Source organism: Callorhinchus milii, unplaced genomic scaffold (assembly GCF_018977255.1).
Source record: "Callorhinchus milii isolate IMCB2004 unplaced genomic scaffold, IMCB_Cmil_1.0 Scaffold21, whole genome shotgun sequence".
In the NCBI taxonomy this organism is placed as follows: Eukaryota; Metazoa; Chordata; class Chondrichthyes; order Chimaeriformes; family Callorhinchidae; genus Callorhinchus; species Callorhinchus milii.
The window spans coordinates 1198873-1223992 of record NW_024704762.1 but is presented as its reverse complement, the minus strand read 5'-3'; the positions used below and the strand labels follow the sequence as shown (position 1 = coordinate 1223992).

General features: G+C 40.4%; 1 protein-coding gene across 1 annotated transcript in view; it reads right to left on the bottom strand.

Annotated features, from left to right (window-relative positions):
- arid3a (AT rich interactive domain 3A (BRIGHT-like)) overlaps nucleotides 1-25120 on the bottom strand; it is a 41361-nt gene that overhangs the window by 15119 nt on the left and 1122 nt on the right. The gene's annotated exons all lie outside the window — the stretch shown is intronic.

The window sequence follows — 25120 nt, the reverse complement described above, 5'->3', positions numbered from 1 at the left end:
ACACATTATGCATTTATATCAATTCAAATTCATTTTCAAAACACCTCAAATATTGTTAAGATAAATGTATACTACTGATTAATGTTCCACTGCAGTGTTGGGGGAATGCTGCATTGAAAGTGCCATCCTTTGAATGAGATTTTAAACCAACAACAGCAAATTACATTTGTAAAGTGTCTTTCATGTTGGGAGGATGTCGCAGAGCGCTGAACAGTCAGGGATTTGGACTCGAGCTGGTGGTTGGGATCAGGGATGGTGGAGGGCAGGGGTAGGAGGGTGGCCGAATGCGCGATCGAAGAGGAGGGTCTTGAGACATGCTTTGAAGGAGGAAAGGGAGAGAGCAAGACAAAGAGACTGGAGAATTGAGTTGCAAAGGGTGGGAGCAGAGAAACTGAAGCCCCAACTGCCGATGGTGGGCTGGAGAGGACATGCAGCAAACCAGAGCCTGCTAAGCGGATAGGTTGATAAACCAATGTCTCACCTGTCTTTTCTGGTAAACATTAAAGATCCCATGACTATTTGAAAAGAAATCAATTTCTCTTAGTGTATTGGCCAACAGTCCTCTCGCTGTTTGTAGGACATTGCTGTATACAAAATGGCTGCTGTGAAGAGCTTTGAGATATTTTTAACAGAAGACACTATAATAATAATATTCCTTGCTTCTGATAGTGTTTTATCATGTCTTCGAGACGTCTCAAAGCGCTTCACAGGATACACTGTAAAGTGAACTGACTGGATATTTTTTGGGCAAAACACAGCAGTCAATTGTGCATAGCAGTGTCGCACAAGCAGTCATGGATTGAAGTGACCAATTTATTATTTTTCTGAAGAAATTATTACCCGCGGAAAAGTGATTCGCCAATCAACTAACAACCGGGTTCCTACTTACTGCTGGGTAAACAGAGGCGTGTCAGGAGTAAGGAAACTTGCCCAACATTTTGCCCTCCTGGGAATTGAACCCAGCTCTATCGCTTGCGAGGTGAGTGCTCTAACCACTGAGCTACAGGACTCCATGAGTCACTATACCAAAATACAAAGATCACTCAGGCACCACATCAAAATTCAGATGAGTCCACCAACGAAAGAAAAGGGGTCAAAACACTCTTCTAAATACACAGATACACACACCTCATCATCAGTATACTTAAATCTCTAGTATTCTAATTCAGAACAATCCAGTATCTAATGGTTACCAAGCATTAGTAAATTATTTTTAAAAAGAGACTGCAGCACAACATCATTTTATCTGTTAAAGCCTCTGTAATCACACTGGGTGTCCATTCCCATAGTCAAAAATTGTTTAAAAATATCCCCAATAATCATCACATACCATTCCAAATCCACCCGATTACTGAGTCCATTAAAACTTAACTACTTTGGATAAACAGAGCAGAAACTACATCGTCATACAGTGGCAGAATTCAGAGAAAAGTTAAAATACTTAAGCAAACTTTTTTTTTAAAAAAACCCTGATAATTAGGCCATTTAATCCAGACATTTCTGAAACATCTAGACCACATTAAAAACACAATTTTCAAAACTTATTTCAAAGGCAGCAACGGTTATAAAATCTCTTGTGCAGAAGCTGGAGCAGCTGATCCTGACCTCTCAACTCCTTTAGCTACTCCAACCATTGACGAATGTCCAACCTTGGGCTGATATGGCTGAATTGATTAAAGAATTTAGCTCAGCCCTTTTATCTGAAATACTTTATAACCGCCCTTACAACCAATCAGAATATTCATCTTTTGCAAGCTAATTATTTCATTTAGAACTGGAACGATAAAAAAGTTAAGTCTTAATCCAGGCACTCAACTGGGAATCAAATTCAAATGCCTTTACCTGACAAGATTTGGCTAGGACAACTAACAGCAGAACCAAATCTTTTAAATTGCTCAGTGGGCAGGTGTGACTGGGTCCCTACAATGAGTGTATTGAGCCACAGAGACCTGGGATATTCCAGGTTTAATCTCTGGTTCAGTTAGATTTCTAGTATTCACAGCTTTTCTTTTCACTTCTACAAGAGGCATGCAAGCCACAGGCAATGCGACATCTGTAGCTGAGATCACCCAGTCCTCACAGTTGGAGGAATACGAGTCATTATTAGAAAATATCAAACCGAAACACAACTTACTGGTGCATTCTGACATGCTGTTGAAAGACTGCAGCCTAAATTTACTTAAAGAGTACCCCATCATAAGTGTAGCACAATATCAGAATGTTATAATCTTTTACATTAATGTTTAAAGAAACACCATCAAGTCCTGTAGATCAGTGGTTAGAGCACTCGCCTCTCAAGCGAGAGACCTGGGTTTGATTCCCAGCAGGTCAAAACCGTGGGCAAATTTCCTTACTCCATATGCCTAATAATCCCTCAAGAAAAAAACAATAATAAATTAGTCACTTCAATCCATGACTGTTTGTGGGACACTGCTGTGCGCAATTGGCTGCCGCAAAATATACGGTCAATTCACTTTATAGTATAATTCTGGAAGACATGAAAAGCACTATATCAAATGCAAAGATTATTATTAATGAAGCAGCTGTTCTGTATACAATTGAAGTTACCAACCTAACAGAATCCTTGCTTTTTACATTATATATGAAGAATTACAGAGGAGGGGTCTCAATATTTCTATTTTACACCTAAACTAAGTCATTACAGTATACATTAAGGTTAGGTTTGAATAACTGGAAGCCATTTATATATTTGTCAACTTTTTTTGTTATTTTATAACACTTAAGTTCCAGGGTCCATATTTCCTGAGAGTCTAAAATATGCCCTGTTCGTTCTTCTATATTTAGATTTTAAAATGTTAAGATACATTTGTCACGTTAATGACCGGACCTTGAAAACATTGAGTTTTTATAACGTTGCAATTTGATGGCTAACGTCTTCAGTTCCAAGTACCAGAAAGTTGTAAAACAAATCTCCCAACTATTGCACAAGATTAAAAACAGATCAAATGCTGTGGTTTCCTCTGCACAGTACATTAAACTGTATAAAGCATAACTGCAGTTTACGTGCTGTGGAATTGGAACCACTGGCAACCCGGAGTCCCCAGCAGTGAACACAGGAAAGTGTGCACAGCTTATCTTTATAAATCGTATAAATGCCCAAGTTGTACATTCACCCAAGTCCCATTCTGTTTCTTATTTAAACCACTTAGATTTCTGTCACGCCTTGTATTAATCACCTCTTACGTCACTCCCTTAGCCTCCATTACTCCCGCACTTACCGGCTACCTTGAAAGCCCGGGAAAAGTAGTCTTGATCTGTTGACTTATGCGCAGAATTTCGTTCCTCGCGATTCCAAGCTTGCCAGCAAGTGCGAATGTGGTGACGGGTCATGACAATTTGAATTACAGAAATTGGAGTCTTGAAACGTCACCACTTATGTACTTACCGGCTGCATTAAATTACGCATGTGCAATGTAGATTGATCACATCGGATTTTCTACAATTTATACAGTTTGCCTGCAACTCGGACTTCACACAAGACATTAAATGTTATGGTCCCAGCTGATATGACTTATGTGATTTTTACTCACATAATACAAATAGTTCTGTGATTCCATTGAATGCCTCAGAGCTCTTGCATCTCCACTTGACCAATTTAGTAGGGATTCAGTTAGGATCACACAGAACGAGTTTCACCAGATCAGTGATTAGGTAGGCATACAAATATAAATTCAGTTACTAAGAAACCTACTCTGATCATACTTGTAATTAATTTAAAAAAAACTCACGTGAATATTTGCTATTAATTATTCAATATGCCCTTATGCACCTCCTTATGAATGGAAAGCGCTGCTTTTAGATTCATGAGAGAAAGCTGCATTCCCTGCATATCTGGATCACTCAGATATCTTTACAGACAAAATTTTAACATCGTTCTATTTACTGGGTAACTACTTGGAAGGAGGGCCATTCTAAAGCAAAACTATCTTCTCATATAATATTGTACCCACAACCTAAACATCTGTGCTGTGATAATAATGCCACCACACTGCACAGGAGACAGAAATCAATGTCTGAATTAGTTTGCATTTAACCTCCCCTGACCCACACTTGTCCTCTATCTGTCAGCTGTCCTCCTTCCACAATCACCATCAAGATTGAGGGTGGGGGAAGTGGGGGGGGGGGTGGCAGAGGAGAAAATTGGGAAGGTAATAATGTCTATAGCAGGAACAAGTTAATAGGTAATCAACAACATTTCATTCATCACAACACTTGACAGAAAGTGCTTTGAGATGTTTTGATGTCAGACACTATCTTAAAAATAGATTATTTTAGAACATGTTTGTTTTAAAGATGAAATCATTAAACAAATAAGCAGAAAATGTGGATTCTATCAAGAACAAATTAGATTTCTGTAGGAAATAAAATCTCAGGATACAGTATATAGTTTGGGACCCAACATGGCAAGCACCTGCCTGAATAGTGGATAGACCTTGGACTTCTTTCGCAAACAAATTCTTACGAATCCTGCTTATCTCTATGCTTGGTTAAACCATTAATTTCACACAAACCCTCATCTTAACTCAAGGACGGATTTTTTATTTTCAAATGATTCTATTCACATTTCCTTTGGGTCTGTAACAGTTTTATGCAAATCTAGTATAATCGAAGTAGCATTTTATCAAAAAAATTAGTTATAAATGGGTGCATATATTAAAGGCTCAAATTGCTGTTCAATTTACTGTCTGTTTAATATACTGCTCGAAAAGACACATCGAAGACCAATAGGTTGATTCATACCACTGGAGGAAAGGGCTGACTGAACAACTTGCTCCATCAATGAAACCGATAAAGCGCTGCAGTGTCTACTCTGAATTAACCATGAATTAATATACTTTAACAAGTACAGTGCTGATCCCACATCAGGACTCGAACTCACATTGTCTAAGCTGACACTGCAATGCAACAATGGGGAGGTGTTGCATTATTGGAGGTGCCATCCTTCACATTCAACCAAGGTCCCATCTAACCGTTGGCATCCCATGGCATCATTCGAAAAGAAGGGAGTTTCTCCTGGTGCCCTGGCCAACAATTCCCCAAATAAAATTGGTCACTCGTTTGTGGGACACTGCTAATGGTAATTGTGCTGCCGCGTTTTGCTGACAAACAGTTACCTCATTTCACAGTAAATCCTGTGAAGCGCTTTGAGATGTCCTTTCGATGTGATAAGGTGCTAAACCAAATGCAAGCATTATTTTTACTGTATTTCCAAGCAGCAACAAAAAATGAAGAAATGTTGCAGGTGACCAATATAATTTTCAAGATAGGTTTATTGAATCAATACTGCAATATGCCTTGGCAAGTAAGTACAACACAAAAAAATTAATTTACACTGAATAACAATGCTAACTGCTATCTTCACACTGGGACCTACAGATCTCAGAATCTGGTGGCAGACATGCAAAAAAATATGCTCCCACACTGATCTTTGCTAAATCCTTGAATTTCTTCCTAATTGCAAAGAAAAATTTATACAAAATAGAACCTTTTTTGTATTTGTTAAAATTCAAAATATTTAATACTTGGCAATTTAGTAACAGTACTCAACCATTAAAATTACAGGGAACAGTTGTAGGAAACTATCCACAGCTCTCAAAGCTGCAATAAACCCTTTAAATTAGCAGGGTTATCAAACTGCAGCACCAGGTGTTAGCAAAGAAATCATTTACATAGTTTTTTTGAGAACATTCCATTGTGTGTCAGCCTGGCTGAATTGAGTCAGCAAGTTGGGGGTTCAATGTTGGGACTTAAAACTCACATAGTCTAGGCTGACTGTGCAGTGCCGTGGGCATGTTGCACTGTCAGAGGTGTTGTCCTTTGGATGAGACAGATATTAAACCGCATATGCCCGTTCAGGTGGATGTTAAAGCCCCTATGGCACTATTTGAAAAGTGAAGGTGTTTCTTTTGGTGTCCTGGTGATCAATCCCCTCCAATAAAACTGATCATTCACTTCATGTGTCATGAAGTCTCTCTCACACAATAGCTTGTATTTATATTGGTGCCCTTCATGCATGATAGCATCCTGGAGCGCTAGACAGGATTGTCACCTCTGTGACCCAGGAGTAAACCTGAATATGGAAAAATATGATACTGGTAAATAAGGAGGAATAGAACCTTGAATATTGTACTCCCTCAGTCTTTTGAGTTGAAATGGGTACTACTACTGATAATAATCATTGCATTTGATATAGCGCCTTATCACATCTTCAGGACATCTCAAAGCCTTTCACAGCATATATTGTAAAGTGTAGTGTTGCCTACAAATACACAGTAACTGAAATATACCGTGAGGCACTTTGACATGTTCTACTGATGCAAAAAATGCTATATTAAATGCAAAAATTATACTTTAAAGTACTTTATACTTTAAACAATATCACATCTTGTTTACTGTCAATTATTTGCCTGGCAAACTACTAGAAAAGATAATGCCTCCCTTCACTGCAGTTCTAAGATAGTATCCATAAAATACATTCACTACACTTTACAATATATGCTGTGAAAGGCTTTGAGATGTCTTGAAGATGTGATAAGGCGCTATATCAAATGCAAGGATTATTATTAGTAGTAGTACCCATTTCAACTCAAAAGACTGAGGGAGTACAATATTCAAGGTTCTATTCCTCCTTATTTACCAGTATCATATTTTTCCATATTCAGGTTTACTCCTGGGTCACAGAGGTGATAATCCTGTCTAGCGCTCCAGGATGCTATCATGCATGAAGGGCACCAATATAAATACAAGCTACTGTGTGAGAGAGACTTCAACAGGCAAGAAAATAAATAGTCTGAAATGGTACTGCAAGAATTGTCCACCAATTTAAAAACTATAAACCCTGCTACACTACCTTGGCTCAAATCTGAATGATGCTTTTTCTAATCAAATATGCTGACTCCAAGCGCCCATCAAAATAAATGAAGCAACTTCAGAAGAAACATGATTCTATCACTGCTTGTATGTCACCAGTTACACTTAGCAATGGCTGAAGCAGATCCTAACAATCCTCAAAACACAATGATTTCTCACCCATTTTAGAAGTATAGCAGGAAAATAAAAAATTATACTAGGGTTGACCATCTTTGAACAGAAAATACACACCCAAAAGGGAATGTGTTGTAGCATGGTTTATAGTTTTAAAACCAGAGAAACTAAACTCAAATTCTAGCAATGTTGATTCAGACTACAATTTACTGTCCCCCAAATAGTAGTTACCGTGGTAAATATGATAATTTGTGTTCCTTTTTCATCACATATTCAAATTGGCATTGCCTCCCAAGTTTATGATGCAGGTACCTGAAATAGCTGAAGTCAACAAATCAATCTATATTCAGTTATTCTCCATGGAATTCTAGTTTCTAGGTTTGCTTTCTTTCATTCTCCTCCCTCTCAAATAGTTACAATTTTTTAAATTTGTTTTGTGTGGTTACTACAGTGTCAGAAACTAAAATGCAATGTCATTAGGCAACTTGATCACCAATTACACTAATTCCAGGTCTCAGCTGCTGGATAGAAAAAAGCTTTTGTACAGCAACTGTTGTACAGATCAAGTTGCTAACCCATTTTAAGATTAAAAAAGGAAGAGGTAGGGAGGAAAATTAAAACAGGTTTTGTGAAAAGTCTAAACTTGTTTTACCAGCTGAAATGATAAAGTCCTTCAAACAAAATGTCTATGGAAGCAGTAAGTCACTGTTACCCCTGCTACTCCTCACTTTTCTCTAAAGTTCTAATTTCAATATATTTTCATGCAAAAATAAATACTCCAATCACTCCTTCTGTGAAGGCAAGGTGAGCAGTCTCTCCAATTCTGCAGTTGAATTCCAATTTGAATCCAACCCTTGAATTCCAATTTTCTTTACATTGTAGTGAGTATTGCAAAGTTTATCCACTTCATGGCTGAATAATTGAAAGAACCAGAAGAAGTTAAATGAACACAAATAATTCTGCACATCTACATTTGTACGTTTCAAACATTTAAGTTAGTTCAATTTCCGGTTGCAAAACATAACCATTTCTTTATTCCAGTAAACTAAAATAATTATAGCTACAAGTTATTTCAAGGCAGGGCTTTCTTTAGAACTATGAATCTGAATTATTTAATGTATTCACATTGATCAAACATTCAAATATACTTTGCTGATACAGTATCAAGTCATTTTTTCAGGCAAGATGCAAAAAGAAAATAATTGGCATCACATCATATTTAGTCAAAAATATGGACAATCTACCCATTTTTTAATGTAAATTATTCAGCAACCTGATCTACTTTTACACACAGCCTCTTAAAAACAATATTATTGATCTAACCACATATTCCCCACTTCAACAGGCCAAGTCACTAGAATAAAGGCTTCTCAATTGTTTTTTGACAAACATTGCAACCCTGCGCCACAGGTCCCTGCTCTTTTGCACAAATTCATTGCTCACCTCAACAAGACCAGTCTTGCCCTCTCTATGTTCTTGCATTGTGTGAAAAAAAACATAATTTACTCAGGTTTTGAATTACTATTAAAGCAATATTTTGATGGAGCAACAAATAACATTTTAATTCAATTTGATAATAAAAACATTTGATACCACCTGACCACATCGTCAAAACATCAAAGAGCTTCACATGATTTACTGTAAGATGTAGTGATTATGGCCAATTTACCCGATTTTAATATAAATTATTCAGGAACCTGATCAATTTTTAAAAACAAGATTCTTGGCCTAATCACATATTCTGCATCTGCACCAGCTCTCAGAGCAAGGCATTCATTGAATCCCATCGCTTTGCTCCCTCTTTTTTTGGTCAGCTGGGTGTGGAAACCATACTTAAGACCAAACCACGCAGAGTTCCATATATTCCACTTTCTTTGGATGTTGATTCCCAAGATATTTATTGGAATGGAATACATCTCTTTCTCTGGAGGGTCGCATCCTGCTTACAGAATTCCGGACAGTATTACATTTAACAAGTATTGGGGGACCCCAGTGTGTTGAAGTGCTGCTGTAGCCTAACCAGTTAAAACAACATCAATTTGCATTTATATGGTACCCTTCACGCAGGGTAGTGTCCCGGAGCCATTGACAGTGGTGACCCCGAGCCAGAGTGAGATGACAGTAAGCATGATCAAAAAGTAAGATCTATAGGTGGGATTTGGAAGTGGGGAGGGAGGGGGCAAGGTGGGGCATTGAGGGAGAGCATTCCAGAGCATAATGGTTGAAAGCACAGACGCCGATAGTGGAGGGGACGAGGGTCAAACAGGAGACCAGAGCCTGCCTAGGGGAAGCAGCGGGTGGTGGAGTAGTATGAAGGGATTTGAAATCGAGTGAGAGGATCTTGAAATAGATCCGTTCGGAAATTGAGAGCCAATGGAGCAGCAAGGACTAGTGCAATTGAGGTATGGAGTTTTATGTGGGTGAGTATCTGGGTAGCGGAGTTTTGAATTCGTTGAATTTTGTGTATGGGGTATGGTAGACTAGGAGAATTTTGAAGGCATTTTGCCAGTGAAAGCAAGTTTTCCCACTGCTTCTCCAGCTAGGATCACCCTTGCATTAGGGCTTTGGCTTAAAGAGTTAATAGGAGCTGAGTGCCCTAGAGTGCTAAAAATTCACCTAAACTCAGGAACTGGATTACCAAGACTACCAGCTTATTGACTTGATTCTGACCTTCTGTTGCCAAACATGTCATTTTGAAGCTCGTTCAGCTCCAAGGAGAGCCAGCTTACCTCCTTACCCAAGGACAATAGCCACTAGTTGGTTTTTGACATCCAATAAGGTGAGTTTGAGCCTTTATTAGGTGGATGGCAGGTACCAGGAACACCCTGTAAGCCCAGCATGAAATGCATGAGAGCATCATTACCATTTCCTGCCCACTGTTTAGACACATCTCTTCCCATTGAGCGATCATTCTACCAATTGGGAGGTGCTGAGCTTAAGCAGCAGCTGTTTACCTCTCTGGAAACCAGTCTGGGTGAATTCCAATCCCTGGATGAACAAATGTGTGTTCACCAACTCAGACTCCAGGTAATGCCTTCCAGCAGCTGTCGCTCCCAAGCTTCAGTTACCTCTTTACTATTTGTTGGGCATCTGCCTTCAGCATGGTGGAAGCGACCATCAAATGACAGCTTGTGACATGCTTGAGATGTTCTTTGACCCCTCCATCTTTCATATTCCTGTCTACTTCGGCGTTTCGCCTACAAAACACAGTCACTACACTTTACAATATATTCTGTGAAGCGCTTTGAGAGGTCTCAAAAATGTGATAAGCCGCTATATCTAATGCAAGGATTATTATTATTACTTCCTTTTTGAAACCCACAATGCACTCTCCCAACACTACCTTATTTGGCACTGCATTGTACATCCCAACATCTGAACGAAAAAAAATTCTAAGCTATCTTTTCAGTCTTCTTGTGATTATCTTATAAACATGACTCCTTGTCACATTTCTACCCATGGTAATAGCCTCTCCTTTCTTGTACTATCAAACCCCTCAGCATTTTGTACACCTCTATCAGGTCCATTTTCAAGCTTCTCTGCTGTTTTAAAAATAGACCCAACCTCTAATTTCTCCTCATTACTAAATTCCCTTATGCCTGGTATTCTTGTACATCTCATTTGTACCCCTCCAAGGTAACATCTTTCCTGAAATGAGGTACCCAAAACTGAACACAGAATTCCATTTGAAGCCTAACCAATGATTTGTAGAAACTCAGCTTGAATGCTTTGCTTTTTGTACCATATGCCCCTATATATAAAACCCCTCCCGCTTACGCTGCCAAGAACTTTCAAGGGCGTATGCACCCGCCAAGTCCCTTTGTTATCCTGCTCCTTGCAAGATACTGCCTTTCAAAAGATACTCCCTTTCCTCCTTTCTCGTTATAACCAGTTACATCATTAAATAGCTAGACCATCCTCCCCTCTCTATCACCAAGTTCCTGCTTTCTAAGTGGCCCGAATCCCTCCTAAGCCACTCTTTTACCTTGAATACATTTATAAAAACAACCCCTCTAGTTATCCAATAGTCTTTTTTCATCTATTCTTTTAGCCTTCTTAATTTCCTCCTTTGCTTCTTATATACCTTTTACATATTTCAAGTTTTTTTCCCAGAGAACAATCATATTTACATTTTACACCAGCTTCCCTCTTGTCCCTAATCCTTTTTGATAGCTGCAGTACCCTATGCTTTGCTACATCCCCTTATTCCTTGTTGGAATGTGCTTGCTCTGCATCAATCTCACCCTTAAATAAATCCCACTGCTGATCAGCTGTTTTATGTGCCAATATACGTGACCAATTTATCAGAGCTAACTCCGCCTTTATCTCTGTGAAATTTGCTTTCCTACAGTCAAGCCTCCATTAATCCTAGTCTTGCCTTTTCCTATGTATTGTATATTCACTTTACAGGATATTCTGTGAAGCGCTTTGAGATGTCTCGAAGACCTGATATTATTAACAAGATAGATGAATTAGTTGCACAAATAGAGACAAACAGGTATGATCTGGTAGCCACCACCGAGACATGGTTACAGGGTGATCAGGGATGGGAACTGAATATTCCCGGCTACGTGGTATATAGGAAAGATAGGAGATGTGGTAAACGAGGAGGGGGAGTGGCCCTGCTAATAAAGGATGGGATAAAAACAGTAGAGAAGAAAGATTTTAAATCTGAAAAGCAAGATGTAGAGCCAGTATGGGTAGAGATACGTAACTTCAAGGGGCAGAAAACTATAGTGGGAGTAGTTTATAGACCCCCAAACAGTGGTCAAAGTATCGCTCAAGGTATAAATCAAGAGATTAGTGGAGCATGTAGCAAAGGAAAGACACTAATTGTGGGTGATTTTAACCTGCACATAGACTGGGACAACCAAATTGCGAAAGGTAACATAGAAGAGGAGTTTATAGAATGTGTTAGAGATAATTTTCTAGATCAATATGCTGAGGAGCCGACCAGGGAACAAGCCATATTAGACCTTGTTTTGTGTAATGAAACAGGGCTGATCAGCAAACTGGAACTTAAGGCTCCTCGAGGGCAAAGCGATCATAATATGATGGAACTTAGCGTTAAGTTAGAAAGGGAAGTAGTTAAGTCTGAAGCAAAAGTCTTCACAATTTAAATCGAGCCAACTTTGCTGGTATGAGAGAGGATTAAGCCAGAATAAACTGGGAGACTAAACTTAAAGATTTGACGGTAGACCAGCAATGGCAGACATTCAAGGAGATAGTGCAAAATTCCCAACGAGCACATATTCCTTTGAGGAATAAGAATGCCATGGGAAAGGTGGTGCAGCCGTGGCTAACTAGAGCAGTTAGGGACAGTATCAAATCAAAAGAAAAAGCCTATAAAACAGCGAAGATGAGTAGTAAACCCGAGGATTGGGAGAACTTTAGGGAACAACAGGAGGACCAAAAAATTGATCAAAAGGGAGAAAATAGATTACGAGGGCAAACTAGCAAAGGACATAAACAGACTCCAAGAGTTTTTACAAATATATAAAGATGAAAAGGCTAGTGAGGGTGAATGTGGGTCCATTACAGGCAGAGACCAGAGGAATTATAATAGGGGACAAAGACATGGCAGAGTCATTAAACAAGTATTTTTCTACAGTCTTCACCGTAGAAGACACTGGAAACATACCAAAAATAGAGGACCAAGAAGACAATGTTAGCGAGCAACTTAGGGAGATTAATGTTAGTAAAGAGATGGTTCTAGGTAAATTGTCGGGTCTTAAAACCGATAAATCCCCTGGACCGGATGGCCTGCATCCGAGAGTTTTAAAGGAGGTGGCTACTGAGATAGTGGATGGCATGTCTATAATCTTCCAAAAGTCTGTGGATACTGGAAAAGTTCCCATTGATTGGAAGATTGCAAACGTAACTCCACTATTTAAGAAGGGTGGGAGAGAAAATAGGGAAAACTATAGACCAGTTAGTTTGACGTCAGTTGTAGGGAAAATTCTTGAGTCCTTAATAAAAGACGTAGTTATGGGATACCTGGAAGACCATAAAAAGATTAGGCAGAGTCAACATGGCTTTACAAAAGGGAAGTCATGCTTGACTAACCTTTTAGATTTTTTGAGGATGTATCCAGCAGGTTGGATAAGGGGGAACCAGTAGATGTGGTATATTTGGATTTTAGGAAGGCATCTGACAAGGTGACACGGGATTAATGGGAAAATATTAACATGGATAGAAGAGTGGCTATCGAGTAGAAAGCAGAAAGTAGTGATAAACGGATCATTCTCGAATTGGCAGGAGATGTAACTAGTGGAGTGCCACAAGGATCAGTGCCTCGGCCTCAGCTATTTACCATTTACATCAATGATCTGGACGAGCACATTGAATGTAATGTGTCTAAATTCGCGGATGATACTAAACTCGGCAGCAGAGTGAGCTCTCAGGATGATGCAAAAAGATTGCAACGGGATATGGATAGCCGCGGGGAGTGGGCAAGTAGGTGGCAGATGGAATTCAATGTTAGCAAGTGTGAAATTATTCACCTTGGTAGCAAGAATAAAAGAACAGATTATTTTCTGGAAGGGGAGAAGCTAGATAGTTAGTATTCAAAGGGATTTGGGTATCATTGTACACCAGTCCCAAAAAGTTAGTTTGCAGGTACAGCAGCAACTAGAAGGCGAACGGCATGTTAGCGTTCATTGCAAAAGGTTTAGAATATAAGAGTAGGGAAGTCTTGCTGCAACTGTATAGGGCTTTGGTGAGACCGCACCTCGAGTATTGTGTGCAGTTTTGGTCTCCTTATTTAAAAAAAAGACATACTTACCCTCAAGGGGGTGCAGCGTAGATTCACTCGGTTAGTTCCTGGGATGAGGGGACTGACCTATGAGGATAGGCTGAATAAACTGGGGCTGTATTCTCTAGAGTACAGAAGAATTAGGGGGGATCTTATTGAAACTTAGAAGATTCTTAAAGGGCTTGAAGTAGACACAGAGGGACTGTTTCCCCGTTAGGAGAATCTATAACAAGGGGTCACAGTCTTAAAATTAAGGGTCAGCCTCTTGGAACAGAGTTGAGGAAACATTTCTTCACTCAGAGGGTAGTGAACTTATGGAATTCACTACCCCAGAAGGCTGTAGATGCTCAGTCCTTGAACATTTTCAAGGCTGAGACTGATAAGATTCTTGAAAAATAGAGGGATTAGGGGATATGGGGATAGGGCAGGTAATCAGAGTTAGGTGAGAAGATTAGCCATGATCTTATTGAATGGCGGAGCAGGCACGAAGGGCCGAATGGCCTACTCCTGCTCCTAATTCTTATGTTCTTATTATGGCAGGCTGGTCTAACATTTTGGCAAGTCAGATTCCCTATTTCAGAAAGATTCACGGAACTCATGAGTAATATTTGGTGCTTCCCTTCCAGAAACAAACAACATTTACATTTACACAGCACCTTTTCACGTTGGAAGGTTATCTCAAAGTGCTTGACACTGTCGGCTGGGCACCTGAGCTTGGGGTAGGAGGCGCAAGAGGTGGGATGGGGAAGGGAAAAGTTGACTGAAAGCGTGGTCAAAGACTACCTTGCCTGCCTTGAAAGAGGGGAGGGAGGAGCAATTCGAAGGTGCTTCAGGAATGGAACTCCATAGACCAGGGGCAAAATAGCGATGGTGAGGAAGATGGGGCGGGCTATGCGGAGACATGGATCAGTGCCCGCCAAGTAGAGAGTGGACAGTTTGATATGGTGTTAAAAGATCTTGGATGTAGGGAGGAGCAAGTCCGATGAGTGCTGTATAAGTGAGGATGAGGATTTTAAACTTGATCTTCTGAGGGATGGGGAGCCAGGCGAAGAGGTGGGTAATCAATTCACGGAGCTTGCTGCAGGAGAGGGCACAAGCTTCAGAATAATCTTGTGGAGAGAAAAGTTGGGAAGTGGGGTGAACAGGAAAATGTTCAGATCAGATCTTTAAAATGACACTGGGTATTAAGGGGACAGTGGCAGTTTGGATTAAGAACTGGCTGAGTGACAGAAAGCAGAGGGTGGTGGTTAATGGGTGTTTCTCGCAATGGAAGGAGGTGTGCAGCGTGTGTCCTACAGGGATCGGTATTGGGACCATTGCTCTTTCTAATATATATTAATGATCTGGACTTGGGCATAGAGAGCACGATTTCCAAGTTTGCAGATGATACAAAATTAGGTTGGGTAGTAAATAGCGAGGAGGACTGTAACCAACTGCAAGCAGACACAAACAGAATGGTGGAATGGGTTGACATGTGGCAGATGGATTTCAATGTGGATAAGTGTGAGGTGATACACTTAGGTAGGAAAAATGATAGGAGGCAATATAGACTTGGTAGCTCAATCTTAAGGGGGGTGAACGTACAGAAAGATCTGGGTGTTCAAGTAAGCGAATCATTAAAGGTAGTGGGGCAGGTAGAAAAGGCAGTAAAAAAAGGCATTTGGTGTACTGAGCTTTATTAGTAGGGGCATAGAGTATAAGAACAGGGAAGTTATGGTTAATCTATACAAAACACTGGTTAGGCCTCAGCTGGAGTACTGCGTCCAGTTCTGGGCACCTTACCTCAGGAACGACATTAAGGCTCTGGAAAGGGACAGAGGAGATTCACGAGAATGATACCAGGAATGGGGAACCTTAGCTATGAGGAGAGGCTGGAAAAGTTACGACTTTTCCCATTAGAGCAGAGAAGGTTACGCGGGGATCTGATAGAGGTCTTCAAGATCATGAAAGGTTTCGACAGGCGAGATAGGGAAAAGCTGTTTCCGCTGGTAGGTGTGTCTGTGACTCGCGGTCACAGTCTTAAGGTATCTACCAAAAGAAGCAAAGGGGAGGTTAGAAGAATTTTTTTCACTCAGTGAGTTGTTCGAATTTGGAATGATCTGCCTGAAAGGGCAGTGAAGTCCGATTCGATAACAGCTTTTAAGAGGGAACTGGATAGGTATCTGGGGAAGACGGGTTTGCAGGGTTATGGGGAGAAAGCTGGGGATTGGGGTTAGTGAAAGTGAACTTGCTCTGTCAAAGAGCCACACAGATTCTCCCACCCTTCTTAAATAAATAGTGGTGTCACGTTTGCGATCTTCCAATCAATGGGAACCGTTCCAGAATCCAGAGAATTTTGGAAGATCAAGGACAAGCCATCCACTATCTCAGCAGCCACCTCTTTTAAAACCCTAGGATGTAGGCCATCAGGTCCAGGAGATTTATCAGTTTTAAGACCTGATAATTTACCTAGAACCATTTCTTTACTAATATTAATTCCTCCAAGTTACTTTCTAACATTTTCTTCTTGGTTCCCCTCTATTCTTGGTAGGTTTTCAGTGTCTTCCAAGGTGAAGACAGTAGCAAAGTACTTGTTTAATGACTCTGCCATGTCTTTGTCCCCTACTATAATTCGCCCCGTCTCTGCCTGAAGCGGACCCACATTTACACTTGACAGCCTCTTCCGCTTTATATATTTATAAAAACTCTTACAGTCTGTCTTTATGTTCTTCGCTAGTTTGCCCTCATATTCCATTTTCTCCCTCTTAATCACTTTTTTGGTTCTCCTTTGTTGATCCCTAAAGTTCTCCCAATCCTCGGGTTTACTACTCATCTTAGCTGTTTTATAGGCTTCTTCCTTTACTTTATACTTTCCCTATCTGCTCTAGTTAGCCACGGTTGGGCCACCTTTCCCGTGGCATTCTTATTCCTCAAAGGAATACGTGCTCGCTGGGAATTTTGCACTATTTCCTTAAACGTCTGCCATTGCTGGTCTCCCGTCAAATCCTTAAGTCTAATTTCCCAGTTTATTTTGGCCAAATCCTCTCTCATACCAGCAAAATTGGCTCTACTTAAACTTAAAACCTTTGCTTCGGACTTAACTACCGCTCTCTCTAACTTAATGCTAAATTCCATCGTATTATGATCACTTTGCCCGAGAGGAGCCTTCATTTCCAGTTTGCTGATCAGCTCTGCTTCATTGCACATAACAAGGTCTAATATGGCCTGTTCCCTGTTTGGCTCCTCGGCACACTGATCTAGATAATTATCCCTAATACATTCTATAAACTCTTCCTCTATCATACTTTTTCCAATTTGGTTGTCCCAATCTAATGTGCAGATTAAAATCACCCACAATTAATGTTTTTCCTTTACTACATGCTCTGCTAATTTCCTGATTTATACCTTGAGAGATACTGTGACTACTGTTCGGGGGTCTATAAACTACTCCCACTAGAGTTTTCTGCCCCATGTTGTTACGTACCTCTACCCATACTGACTCCACTTCCTGCTTTTCTGATTTAAAACCTTTCCTCTCTACTGTTTTTATCCCATCCTTTATTAGCAGGGCCACCCCCCCCTCCCCGTTTACCACATTGCCTATCTTTCCTATACAACATGTACCCTGGAATATTTAGCTCCCACCCTTGATCTCCCTGTAACCGTGTCTCGGTGATGGCTACCAGATCATACCTGTTTGTTTCTATTTGTGCATTTAACTCATCTATCTTGTTTCGAATGCTTCACGCATTCAGATATAGCGCCTTTAATTCTGACTTTGGGCTATTAGTCCTATTCACCAGTACCCTATCCCTGGGCTTCCTTTCCCCATTTGACACCCTTTGCTCATCTCCCTGGTTAATCTGCTCTCCCACTTTCATCAGTAAAGTGAAGATCAAAAATAAACAATTTGAGCTTTTATTAAGTAGCCTTCTCTGGAACAAAATCCAAACCACCACATCAAATGTACTTTGAATGCCTCACTATTGCTTGAGCAGTGAGTTTGCAATTTTTCATGGGATTATTTTCAAACTTCATGAGCTGGCCGTTTGACAAAGATTCACAATATTGTTATTATAATATGTCCTCTGCCTCACTCCCCTCTCTTGACTCCTTCAAGACCCTCATCTTCAATCATGCTTGCGATCATCCTGCTTCCCCCCCCACCGCAGCTCGGTCCAAAAACTGACTGTCCAGGGCCTTGGGACATCCTCCCGACATGAAAGGTGCTATACAAATGTAATTTTGTTGTACCCTTTTACAGAGCTATGTTTTGGGGGAAAATATTTGAATACCATGAAAATTCTATACTCTCAAGATGCTAAAACCAGCAACAGAAGATGAAATAAAGCTACAGACCAGGCTCACTTCAAAGTTCACTAAACTATGTACACCCTTTGAAATAATATTACCCAAGGTATAATAATAATAAGCCTTGCATTTTATATAGCCACTTATCATGTCAAAACATCTCAAAGTGCTTCATGGAATACACTAAGTTGAGTGTATATTTTGTGGGCGAAACTCGGCAGCCAATTGTGCACAGCAGTGTCCCATAAACAGTTGTGGATTTGAGTGACCAAATATAAGTTTTTCCTTTGCAGGGATTATTACCCCCAGAAGAGCAATCTGCCAATCGACTAACAACTGGGTTCCTATTTACTGCTTGGTAAACAGAGGCTTGTGGAGTCAGGAAACTTTCGCCCTGCCCGGGAATCAAACCTAGATCCTCTCAGTTGCAAGGTGAGCGCTCTAACCACTAAGCTACAATAGTCAAGATATTGTAATTTCACCATTTGGACCCCAATTCAAGTGGTCAAAATTAGCCAGATCCAGTGCATATAGTGGAATGCAAGGCGAGGGCAGGGTTTGACCTGGTCCACTGTAATAATATAAACATTAAATAGTATCACCAACTAGCATTGAGAAAATTTAGGGGCGTGGGGGAGAAGAGAAAAACAAAGTACCTCCACTAAATAATGGGCATACATGAGAACTCAACTGACACTATACTAACTGGAGTACATGCACAAGAGTACAGTAGAACCTCACTAATCCGGTCACTCAAGTGACTGGGCAAAAGTGACTTTCTTAGTGAGGTGACTTGATTACTGAAACAGGTCGGGTGATTCATGTCACTGATGTAATGTTAAGGAATTGGTGATGGGCAAGGGTGATGAACATTCAACAACTAAACTTTGCAATCTCATTAAAATAAAGGCATTGGCACATTTTAAACAAAAGCTGTCATGTATTCAGCCTACCTTTTGAGAACGCATCCAACTTGTGTTAAATCGAACTTAACTGGCTGGACCTGATCAAATCTTACTGCTCCGCCCTTGCCTCCGCTAAATCGACAATCTTGGATACCAAGGACAAACCCAGGCTCCTCTTTTCCATCATGAACCAGCTCCTCCACCCACCCATTCATGCCTCGCCCATCCTCACCTCCAATGCCAACTGCGAGGCGATGCTGGACTTCCTTGAATCCAAAGTCGAGGGGATCCGCTCAGCTGCTTCTGCCCTTCCATCTACTACGCCCTCCCGATTTACCCCTCGCACCCGGCCCCTACCCATTATTCCACATCTTCGAACCAGTCTTCCACTCCTCTCTCACCACCACTTTAACCCGCATGAAACTGACCACTGCTCCCTCGACCCCATCCCTACTTCCCAGCTCCACCTCCTTGCCCCTCTATTCACAGACATCATAAACTTCTCCCTGTCCACTGGCACAGTTGCCACCGCTTTAAAAACGGCAGTCGTTACTCCTATGCTTAAAAAAATCCTCCCTGGACCCATTCCTGCTCTCAAACTACCGCCCCATCTCCCTTTCTGCTCCAAGGTCCTAGAATGAGTCATTGCTCCTTCCTCTCGCGCCACTCCCTTCACGAACTCCTCCAATTGGGTTTCCATGCCTCCCACAGCACGGAAACAGCCCTGGTCAAAGTGACAAATGTCATTCTGTCCATGTTCAACCAGGACTCCCTCTACCTCCTTGACCTCTCTGCTGCCTTCGATACCGTTGACCACTCTATCCTCATCCACCGCCTCTCCTCTCACCTCAACTTTCATGGTTCTGTCCTTGAATGGTTCAGATTGGACTTCTCACACCACTCCACTCCATCTCCATGAACTCCTCTAGCCCCCGCACCATCTAGTGCAGCGTTTCTCAGGGCTTTATCCTTGGTCCCCTCCTCTTCAATATCTATATGCTCCCTCTTGGTGACATCTTCCGCAGACACAGGGTCAACTTCCACATGTATGCGGATGACACCCAACTCTACCTCTCTGTGTCTACACTTGACTCCAGGACTACTGTTTCCTGACAGAATGTCTGTCAGACATGAAGTCCTGGATGAGAGCTAACTTACTTCAGTCAACAAGACAGAGGCCCTCCTGATTGGCTTCCGTAAACGCCTCCACACCTCAGGCGCTGACGGTATTACCATCCATGTCCGTAACCTTGGCATCTTGTTTGACTTTCAGCTATCCTTTTTACCCCACATCCATACCATGACCCGCTCTGCCATCCCCACATCCAGGCTAGACTACGTAAACTCCCTGCTTGTCGGCCTCCCCAACTCCTCCTTCCTATAGTGGAGTCCTGTAGCTCAGTGGTTAGAGCACTTGCTTTGCAAGTGAGAGACCTGAGTTCAATTCCAGGCAGAGGGCGAAACCTTGGGCAAGTTTCCTTACTCCACACAGAGCCTAATAATAATCCCTCCAAAACCCAAAACAATAATAAATTGGTCATTTTCAATCTACGACTGTTTGTGGGACATTGCTGTGCGCAATTGGCTGCCGCGTTCGCCCACAAATATACAGTCAATTCACTTTACAGTCTATTCTGTGAAGCGCTTTGGGACGTCCTCCCGACGTGAAAAGCGCTATATCAAATGCAAGGATTATTATTATTATTATTATTCTATAGGCTGCAGATCATCCAGAACTCTGCAGCCCATGTCCCTCTCCCGCACCAGAGACGTTGGGCGAAGTGGATTTTCCGCTCGCGCTGCTTCGTCAATCCCAACATTCCCCGCACAACACATGCGTGTCTGGAGCCAACTCCGCCCACAGTAGCAGCATCGAGGAAATAGCTTGAGAAGTCTGAGGCCTAGCGCACTGTGTACAGGTTCATAGCGGGAGGGGGGTGTGTGTATCACGTTTGAAGTGAAAGAGGGTGCGGTAGGTGCCCGGTTTACTGAAGGCTATCTTTTAACATAGACAATGAAAGAGACAGTGAAAATATGCCGGCAATTGTGCGGTGGCTAGATTACTGAGGTGACCGCAAACCGGTTTACATACTCGTACCAATTTACAATATTTTTACAAATGAACACAAAAAACAATGAGCCTTTCAAGAAAGTAAATAATGGTTTGATGCATGATAGTGATCACATCAAATGCTGACTACGACAGCCACAATGCAAAATTCAGCAGTTAAAAAGAATCATTTGTGGACAATTCTCGTTCGCCTCCAAATACATAGTCACTGCTCTTTACCATAAAATCATGAAGCCCTGAAACTATGACAATGTAATAAAGTAATGTATCAAACGTAAAGATTTATTTATTAAAATATTTGCAATAAAGCTAAAAATAAAGAGCAAGCTTTGTATTTGCTAATGTGAATCTCTAATGAGAAACAGATTCTTCTGAGCATTTAGCAGGACTTCTCATCCCCTGCAGCTTGACCATTTACCATTTACTGACTGTGCATAGTCAATATAAGCTTATGACAGTATCATATCTGACACTCCCTGACCCTAGATGACCTAATAGTGCTGCATTCAATGTTATCTGATATTTTAAGATTTAGATACTGAAGGTTTACTACCAGTTATTTTTAAGTTGAAAACACAATTTGCTCCTCCTTCCCCATAGAGAGCAAGTAGCCAAACAATTATAAATAAAACAACCCATATTAATGGATCCTTTGAGGATATTTGATTTATCAATGTTTTTCCCAATACAAGAATATGATATACAGTTGATCATTCTCCAAGGAATTGTTAAATGTGTACTGCTGCCTAAAAATGGTGAATGTCAAAACAGTCAAAATAGGTGTGGTCCATATACATTTCTGTTTTATGTTATAAAAGAAAAAGAAATACAGTTAGAGAAACTCATTTGGACAATAGGAGGGTAAGGAGGAAGGGGATGAACAAATAAACGTGCTTATTTTGGAAGTGTGCTGAAGAAATCTTCAGTGGTCAGAAAGAAGTCAACACCCTTGTTGATCAGCACCACCATAGATTATTTTAAAGTGCAGCTTGCTCACCCACCCTCCATCCCATCTCTGGAAAAGGACTGTTAAGCACAAAGAGATTACTTCAGAGAAATCTATGAGCTCTATGTCCCTCTCTGTTCGCCCGTTTGCTATTGCTTCATATTAAATACTTCTACTTCCTCTAGCTCACAGAGTACCACTGCAAAGGCAAGATTTTCACAGTATCTATCACCCCTGCTCTGGATTTCAGAATGCAAGAGACAGCTATATTCCCAAAGGGAATGACACCAGATGCATGGCTACTCTGTGCAGTTATGAAAATAGCTATGCAATAACACTGCAACCAATCATTCCCATCATATAATAACAGCATTTGGTATAGCACGTTTCACATCTTCTAGACATCTCAAAGCGCTTCACAGAATATATTGTAAAGTGAATTGACTGTATATTTGTGGGCGAAACGCAGTAGCCAATTGCGCACAGCAGTTCCACAGTCTTGAGGGATTATTATCAAGCATGTAGAGTAAGGAAACTTTTACTACATTACATCAATTCATATCTTACTACATCAATTTCCATCTGCTTTGCATTAAGTAGCATTTGTCCATAATACGGTTACCATTACCATGCAGCTTTTTTAATTGTTACATCTGCCAGGCAACCAGTTTCCAGATCAGTCTAGGCCCCAATTACAAGAAAATGCACCGATTTTGCCATCTGGAGTGCGCCACAATTAACAGTTCAACCCCTCCCCCAGTTGCAAAGATATTCTAGTCATTCACTCACATTAAACCAAAAAATCATAGTCTTGGCTGGTATAAATTTAAATCAGTACGACAATAACTTGCATTTACATCAAGTTACCCCACCCTTCACGCTGCGTAGTGCCTGAGTACTGAAGTACACACATTCTACAACTGAATTTTATTTTCATTAATCTATTCTAACAGAAAACTATTGAATTGTGATAAAAATCTAAACCAACACATGCAATTATAAAACCGCTGCTTTTTATCCACAGCTCAATTTTCAATTATTACAAATACAAAATATTATTAAAAAGTACAACATATAACATTCTGTACAATTTACCACTGTAAATCAGACTAGCTAAAAGATTTGTTTTTTTAAAAAAAGTCCCTAATTCTTAAACACATGGTGTATGGCACCATTTACACAGCTGACATCCACCACCTTACAAGCCATCCAGTACTTCCTCACCAGTGGGTCACTTCTGTGTGCAATTGGCTGCCGTGTTTCACCCACAAAATACAGTCAATTCACTTTACAATATATTGTGTGAAGCGCTTTGAGACGTGATATGGCGCTATATCAAATGCAAGGGCTATTATTATATTATGGTATATTCTTGTTGTGTGAACCTAAATTGTTAGTGTCAGCGGATTATTTGAGTGAGAAGGGTTAAAGGAATCACAACTAATTTTTCACATATGCACAATTTGCAACAATGACTTGCATGTATATAGCGACCATGCAGCTTCATATATACATAATATATATATTTTATAGAGAGAGGCTTCGGAGGAGGAGTGGGGGGGGGGGGGGGAGTGTGACCATTGATGCAGTGAAGAGGCGAGCCACACCAAGGGACTTCAAGATAAAGAGAGGGTGAGGCAGAGGGTTAATGGCAGGGAGTCCAGAGTTTTGGTGCACAGTTACGGAAGGCATGGCCACTGATGGTGGTATGAAGGGATCGGGATATATGCAGCAGACTTGTGCCTGCTGGTCAAAGGGGTAATCAGTGGAGTGAGGTACAATAATAATAATAATCCTTGTATTTGAGTCATACAAGCAGACTCAGATCAACTAATTGATAATTGATTTAAACCTTCTGCAATGTATGGCTTAATGCTGAGAAAGAGCTAGCAGGGGAGCAATATTTTTGAATATTTTAAGATTTCTAATATTTAGTATTTTATTTAAAATGCTATACAAAGAATCACTGCTGAAATTGTTTAGAAATATTTTTAAAGGGCTTTTTTTTAAAAAAAGGACTGCAGCTTCCCAATGGTTATACAGAAGGTTAAATTCCTTTCGCTGATCTCAATTACAGCAGGAGTTCAGACACCACTAAATCACCATGGGGATGGGGAGGTTTCAGGGAAAGAAATTAGCCAGGGTTCCAAGTCCTGATCCCCAATCCATTGATCCCTTGCTCGTACATGCATGTGGACACAGCCCAGAACAGTAGACTATACTCTGATCCATTCCTTCCCTTTTCTTTAGTCCCTCATTCCGAATTGTATAACAAATTCACAGTCAGGGGAATTACATGGAAACCCAACACTTATGGAAGTATATGCTAGGACAAGTCACAAGAGATGGAGAAAAAGGAGAGAGAAAAAAAAACCTCCAATTATATTTACTCATTATGTCAAGCTACACCACAGTCCAGACAGTCCAGAATATTTGGCAAGAGTCCATCTTGTATTTACATTCTTGCTACAGTTATTAACATAATCTCCCAAACCTTAACAAATTTATTCAGTAATATTTGCTTTAGTGCTGCCAAAAACGTAAACCATTAAATGATTTGGAGATTTTCCAGGAGAAATTGCTAAATTTTTAGTCTTTTTCTAAGAAAGTACTGGTTCTGAAATCTCATGGAGTGCATTTTTGTTTTAATATTTGTGAGATTTTATTCCTTTACATGAGTTATTCAAATAAATTTTAGTGGACTTTCAGCAGTTTTACTGTAAAAGAGCATTCATAACTGTTGCACGTTAACAAGCTTTTTTTAAAAAAATTTAAATTGTTGTTAGGAATTAAACATTGTTGTTAGGAGTTTCAAACACAAAAAAAACACGTGCTTATCAAATACAAACCTGGAACAGGGAGAAAAGTTCAGGTCTTGTAAATTTCAAAATTCGAGTAATTTATTTTAAGTACTAGTTATCAAAGTAAGACCGACAACATTCGACAGGGTTACAGGGGGGGGTTGGGGGGGGAACTTTTACTGTATTAGAAGCGCATATTCGTGTGCGCCAAGAGAGACATTTTGTAATAAAAGTTTTAGTACAAAAGTTTTTTTTAAAAAAACTGCAAACCTAATCTGTTGTAGGGATTAATCTACTGAACACCTTTCATACGAACAAGTAAGGGGGGGGGAGAGAGAGGGTAGAGAG